We start from the raw sequence: 7,721 nt of genomic DNA, 5'->3' as shown, positions 1-7,721 counted from the left end.
AGTATAACGGATGCGAAAATGAAATATTAAACTGATTCGAAGGGATAGTTTCTAACAGAAGGACGTGGAGAAGCAAGAAGAGACTAAGGACAATCATAAAAAGAAGACGGAAGTACGCAAAAAAGTGATAAAGGCGATGAGAATCTGAAAATGGAGAAATTACCGGAAGTGGATGAAACGTAGACGGAAATACTAAAAAAAAGTGACGATCTACGATTTATCGATCGTGTATTAAGGTTAAAATCAGATCGTCTATTCTTCTTCTTCTTTTTTAAGGAAAATATGTGTAAAAACGAAGGAAAATAATCCAACCAGTCAGACACCTCGATTAAAAATAAAAATAGGATGTACATAGTTGATAATTTATGTAGGAAAACGAAGAATGTAGAACGAGTTAGTGAAAAGATGACAAGGAGTTTTGAAACTGACAGCGGAGTGAGACAAAATGTCGTTTCGAGCCCGTTTTTGTTTCTATTAATGATGGACAAGTCGGGCGTGACAAGAGATGGTGGTCCACAACCCCACAACATTCGATTGCCCTCCATGATGATTTTAAAATCAGATTTGGAGATATCCATATCGATGGAAATACCGCCAGGAGTTGAAAGTGACATTTAATGTCACGGAACGGTGAGATGTGCGGTTATTCAAGTACATCCCTACAAATGCCATTGTGGAAGCTTCGTAAATAAAATTTGTGAGACTTGATTGTAGATTTAGAAAAGGTAAAGTTGGAAGGAGTCTTTGGTTAACCATTCACTGCACATTCAATTGATATTTAATTGAAAATTTGCTCGATGGATATTATAATCAAATTAGCTTTTACCCGCGGCTTCGATTGCATCGAGTCCATTAAATAAGTATCAGAAATCATTATAATAGAAAAGAACGAACTCTGTAGCTATATTAGAACCTGAGATATAGATCTTTGAATTTGGAAAAATTGTACAAAAATCCATAACTCCACATTGAATGTTCGCGCCTAGCTCCTCTCCAACTCAACCGATTCAAGTGTTCAAAAACTCAAAATAAAGAAGGTGTTTCAGCGAGTGTTCTAAAATCAAAACGAACTCTGTAGCTATATTAGAACCTGAGATATAGATCTTTGAATTTGGAAAAATTGTACAAAAATCCATAACTCCACATTGAATGTTCGCGCCTAGCTCCTCTCCAACTCAACCGATTTAAGTGTTCAACAACTCAAAAGAAAGAGGATGTTTCAGCGAGTGTTCTTAAACCAAAACGAACTCTATAGCTATATTAGAACCTGAGATATAGATCTTTGAATTTGGAAAAATTGTACAAAAATCCATAACTCCACATTGAATGTTCGCGCCTAGCTCCTCTCCAACTCAACCGATTCAAGTGTTCAAAAACTCAAAAGAAAGAAGGTGTTTCAGCGAGTGTTCTTAAACCAAAACGAACTCTGTAGCTATATTAGAACCTGAGATATAGATCTTTGAATTTGGAAAAATTGTACAAAAATCCATAACTCCACATTGAATGTTCGCGCCTAGCTCCTCTCCAACTCAACCGATTCAAGTGTTCAAAAACTCAAAAGAAAGAAGGTGTTTCAGCGAGTGTTCTTAAACCAAAACGAACTCTGTAGCTATATTAGAACCTGAGATATAGATCTTTGAATTTGGAAAAATTGTACAAAAATCCATAACTCCACATTGAATGTTCGCGCCTAGCTCCTCTCCAACTCAACCGATTCAAGTGTTCAAAAACTCAAAAGAAAGAGGATGTTTCAGCGAGTGTTCTTAAACCAAAACGAACTCTGTATCTATATTAGAACCTGAGATATAGATCTTTGAATTTGGAAAAATTGTACAAAAATCCATAACTCCACATTGAATGTCCGCGCCTAGCTCCTCTCCAACTCAACCGATTCAAGTGTTCAAAAACTCAAAATAAAGAGGATGTTTCAGCGAGTGTTCTTAAACCAAAACGAACTCTATAGCTATATTAGAACCTGAGATATAGATCTTTGAATTTGGAAAAATTGTACAAAAATCCATAACTCCACATTGAATGTCCGCGCCTAGCTCCTCTCCAACTCAACCGATTCAAGTGTTCAAAAACTCAAAATAAAAAGGATGTTTCAGCGAGTGTTCTTAAATCAAAACGAACTCTGTAGCTATATTAGAACCTGAGATATAGATCTTTGAATTTGGAAAAATTGTACAAAAATCCATAACTCCACATTGAATGTTCGCGCCTAGCTCCTCTCCAACTCAACCGATTCAAGTGTTCAAAAACTCAAAATAAAGAGGATGTTTCAGCGAGTGTTCTTAAACCAAAACGAACTCTATAGCTATATTAGAACCTGAGATATAGATCTTTGAATTTGGAAAAATTGTACAAAAATCCATAACTCCACTTTGAATGTCCGCGCCTAGCTCCTCTCCAACTCAACCGATTTAAGTGTTCAACAACTCAAAAGAAAGAGGATGTTTCAGCGAGTGTTCTTAAACCAAAACGAACTCTATAGCTATATTAGAACCTGAGATATAGATCTTTGAATTTGGAAAAATTGTACAAAAATCCATAACTCCACATTGAATGTTCGCGCCTAGCTCCTCTCCAACTCAACCGATTTAAGTGTTCAACAACTCAAAAGAAAGAGGATGTTTCAGCGAGTGTTCTTAAACCAAAACGAACTCTATAGCTATATTAGAACCTGAGATATAGATCTTTGAATTTGGAAAAATTGTACAAAAATCCATAACTCCACTTTGAATGTCCGCGCCTAGCTCCTCTCCAACTCAACCGATTTAAGTGTTCAACAACTCAAAAGAAAGAGGATGTTTCAGCGAGTGTTCTTAAATCAAAACGAACTCTGTAGCTATATTAGAACCTGAGATATAGATCTTTGAATTTGGAAAAATTGTACAAAAATCCATAACTCCACATTGAATGTCCGCGCCTAGCTCCTCTCCAACTCAACCGATTTAAGTGTTCAACAACTCAAAAGAAAGAAGGTGTTTCAGCGAGTGTTCTTAAATCAAAACGAACTCTGTAGCTATATTAGAACCTGAGATATAGATCTTTGAATTTGGAAAAATTGTACAAAAATCCATAACTCCACATTGAATGTTCGCGCCTAGCTCCTCTCCAACTCAACCGATTTAAGTGTTCAACAACTCAAAAGAAAGAAGGTGTTTCAGCGAGTGTTCTTAAATCAAAACGAACTCTGTAGCTATATTAGAACCTGAGATATAGATCTTTGAATTTGGAAAAATTGTACAAAAATCCATAACTCCACATTGAATGTTCGCGCCTAGCTCCTCTCCAACTCAACCGATTCAAGTGTTCAAAAACTCAAAATAAAGAGGATGTTTCAGCGAGTGTTCTTAAACCAAAACGAACTCTATAGCTATATTAGAACCTGAGATATAGATCTTTGAATTTGGAAAAATTGTACAAAAATCCATAACTCCACTTTGAATGTCCGCGCCTAGCTCCTCTCCAACTCAACCGATTTAAGTGTTCAACAACTCAAAAGAAAGAGGATGTTTCAGCGAGTGTTCTTAAACCAAAACGAACTCTATAGCTATATTAGAACCTGAGATATAGATCTTTGAATTTGGAAAAATTGTACAAAAATCCATAACTCCACATTGAATGTCCGCGCCTAGCTCCTCTCCAACTCAACCGATTTAAGTGTTCAACAACTCAAAAGAAAGAGGATGTTTCAGCGAGTGTTCTTAAACCAAAACGAACTCTATAGCTATATTAGAACCTGAGATATAGATCTTTGAATTTGGAAAAATTGTACAAAAATCCATAACTCCACATTGAATGTTCGCGCCTAGCTCCTCTCCAACTCAACCGATTTAAGTGTTCAACAACTCAAAAGAAAGAAGGTGTTTCAGCGAGTGTTCTTAAATCAAAACGAACTCTGTAGCTATATTAGAACCTGAGATATAGATCTTTGAATTTGGAAAAATTGTACAAAAATCCATAACTCCACATTGAATGTCCGCGCCTAGCTCCTCTCCAACTCAACCGATTTAAGTGTTCAACAACTCAAAAGAAAGAAGGTGTTTCAGCGAGTGTTCTTAAATCAAAACGAACTCTGTAGCTATATTAGAACCTGAGATATAGATCTTTGAATTTGGAAAAATTGTACAAAAATCCATAACTCCACATTGAATGTTCGCGCCTAGCTCCTCTCCAACTCAACCGATTCAAGTGTTCAAAAACTCAAAATAAAGAGGATGTTTCAGCGAGTGTTCTTAAACCAAAACGAACTCTGTATCTATATTAGAACCTGAGATATAGATCTTTGAATTTGGAAAAATTGTACAAAAATCCATAACTCCACATTGAATGTTCGCGCCTAGCTCCTCTCCAACTCAACCGATTTAAGTGTTCAACAACTCAAAAGAAAGAGGATGTTTCAGCGAGTGTTCTTAAACCAAAACGAACTCTATAGCTATATTAGAACCTGAGATATAGATCTTTGAATTTGGAAAAATTGTACAAAAATCCATAACTCCACATTGAATGTCCGCGCCTAGCTCCTCTCCAACTCAACCGATTTAAGTGTTCAACAACTCAAAAGAAAGAGGATGTTTCAGCGAGTGTTCTTAAACCAAAACGAACTCTATAGCTATATTAGAACCTGAGATATAGATCTTTGAATTTGGAAAAATTGTACAAAAATCCATAACTCCACATTGAATGTTCGCGCCTAGCTCCTCTCCAACTCAACCGATTTAAGTGTTCAACAACTCAAAAGAAAGAAGGTGTTTCAGCGAGTGTTCTTAAATCAAAACGAACTCTGTAGCTATATTAGAACCTGAGATATAGATCTTTGAATTTGGAAAAATTGTACAAAAATCCATAACTCCACATTGAATGTCCGCGCCTAGCTCCTCTCCAACTCAACCGATTTAAGTGTTCAACAACTCAAAAGAAAGAAGGTGTTTCAGCGAGTGTTCTTAAATCAAAACGAACTCTGTAGCTATATTAGAACCTGAGATATAGATCTTTGAATTTGGAAAAATTGTACAAAAATCCATAACTCCACATTGAATGTTCGCGCCTAGCTCCTCTCCAACTCAACCGATTCAAGTGTTCAAAAACTCAAAATAAAGAGGATGTTTCAGCGAGTGTTCTTAAACCAAAACGAACTCTGTATCTATATTAGAACCTGAGATATAGATCTTTGAATTTGGAAAAATTGTACAAAAATCCATAACTCCACATTGAATGTTCGCGCCTAGCTCCTCTCCAACTCAACCGATTTAAGTGTTCAACAACTCAAAAGAAAGAGGATGTTTCAGCGAGTGTTCTTAAACCAAAACGAACTCTATAGCTATATTAGAACCTGAGATATAGATCTTTGAATTTGGAAAAATTGTACAAAAATCCATAACTCCACATTGAATGTCCGCGCCTAGCTCCTCTCCAACTCAACCGATTTAAGTGTTCAACAACTCAAAAGAAAGAGGATGTTTCAGCGAGTGTTCTTAAACCAAAACGAACTCTATAGCTATATTAGAACCTGAGATATAGATCTTTGAATTTGGAAAAATTGTACAAAAATCCATAACTCCACATTGAATGTTCGCGCCTAGCTCCTCTCCAACTCAACCGATTTAAGTGTTCAACAACTCAAAAGAAAGAAGGTGTTTCAGCGAGTGTTCTTAAATCAAAACGAACTCTGTAGCTATATTAGAACCTGAGATATAGATCTTTGAATTTGGAAAAATTGTACAAAAATCCATAACTCCACATTGAATGTCCGCGCCTAGCTCCTCTCCAACTCAACCGATTTAAGTGTTCAACAACTCAAAAGAAAGAAGGTGTTTCAGCGAGTGTTCTTAAATCAAAACGAACTCTGTAGCTATATTAGAACCTGAGATATAGATCTTTGAATTTGGAAAAATTGTACAAAAATCCATAACTCCACATTGAATGTTCGCGCCTAGCTCCTCTCCAACTCAACCGATTCAAGTGTTCAAAAACTCAAAATAAAGAGGATGTTTCAGCGAGTGTTCTTAAACCAAAACGAACTCTGTATCTATATTAGAACCTGAGATATAGATCTTTGAATTTGGAAAAATTGTACAAAAATCCATAACTCCACATTGAATGTTCGCGCCTAGCTCCTCTCCAACTCAACCGATTTAAGTGTTCAACAACTCAAAAGAAAGAGGATGTTTCAGCGAGTGTTCTTAAACCAAAACGAACTCTATAGCTATATTAGAACCTGAGATATAGATCTTTGAATTTGGAAAAATTGTACAAAAATCCATAACTCCACATTGAATGTTCGCGCCTAGCTCCTCTCCAACTCAACCGATTTAAGTGTTCAACAACTCAAAAGAAAGAGGATGTTTCAGCGAGTGTTCTTAAACCAAAACGAACTCTATAGCTATATTAGAACCTGAGATATAGATCTTTGAATTTGGAAAAATTGTACAAAAATCCATAACTCCACATTGAATGTTCGCGCCTAGCTCCTCTCCAACTCAACCGATTTAAGTGTTCAACAACTCAAAAGAAAGAAGGTGTTTCAGCGAGTGTTCTTAAATCAAAACGAACTCTGTAGCTATATTAGAACCTGAGATATAGATCTTTGAATTTGGAAAAATTGTACAAAAATCCATAACTCCACATTGAATGTCCGCGCCTAGCTCCTCTCCAACTCAACCGATTTAAGTGTTCAACAACTCAAAAGAAAGAAGGTGTTTCAGCGAGTGTTCTTAAATCAAAACGAACTCTGTAGCTATATTAGAACCTGAGATATAGATCTTTGAATTTGGAAAAATTGTACAAAAATCCATAACTCCACATTGAATGTTCGCGCCTAGCTCCTCTCCAACTCAACCGATTCAAGTGTTCAAAAACTCAAAATAAAGAGGATGTTTCAGCGAGTGTTCTTAAACCAAAACGAACTCTGTATCTATATTAGAACCTGAGATATAGATCTTTGAATTTGGAAAAATTGTACAAAAATCCATAACTCCACATTGAATGTTCGCGCCTAGCTCCTCTCCAACTCAACCGATTTAAGTGTTCAACAACTCAAAAGAAAGAGGATGTTTCAGCGAGTGTTCTTAAACCAAAACGAACTCTATAGCTATATTAGAACCTGAGATATAGATCTTTGAATTTGGAAAAATTGTACAAAAATCCATAACTCCACTTTGAATGTTCGCGCCTAGCTCCTCTCCAACTCAACCGATTCAAGTGTTCAAAAACGCAAAAGAAAGAAGATGTTTCAGCGAGTGTTCTTAAACCAAAACGAAGTCTCTATCTTGAACAGAACCTGAGATATTGAGGATAGAACGTGTGTATGTGAAAAACTCCCATAAGTAATGTACAGGGGGAAATCGCATTTGAGTATAACTTGAGAATGGTGAAAATTAGATGAAATTCGATGGTTGATAGCTGATTTGTGCATCAATACCTTCCATTGAAAAAAAAATTAAGCAAATCGGTTGGGTAGAACGCCTGAACGGACTCGGAATGGAAATCATCAATTTTTTTAATATATATAAGATGAGTGAACCTATCAAGCAATCAATTATAACTTTTTTCTTTCGAAAACTGTTAATTTGCCGTCGAAACTCTGCTACAACGCAATTTTCCATAGATAAATCTATTCTTCACTTTTTTTTTCGAGATTTGGTAGTAGTATTGTACCTGCAGGGGGTTCACCGGATCCAGCAAAAAGAAGAGAAGAAGAAACCATGATCTAATTC

This window comes from Diorhabda sublineata, chromosome 8, assembly GCF_026230105.1.
Source record: "Diorhabda sublineata isolate icDioSubl1.1 chromosome 8, icDioSubl1.1, whole genome shotgun sequence".
In the NCBI taxonomy this organism is placed as follows: Eukaryota; Metazoa; Arthropoda; class Insecta; order Coleoptera; family Chrysomelidae; genus Diorhabda; species Diorhabda sublineata.
This window is presented reverse-complemented; position numbering follows the sequence as displayed.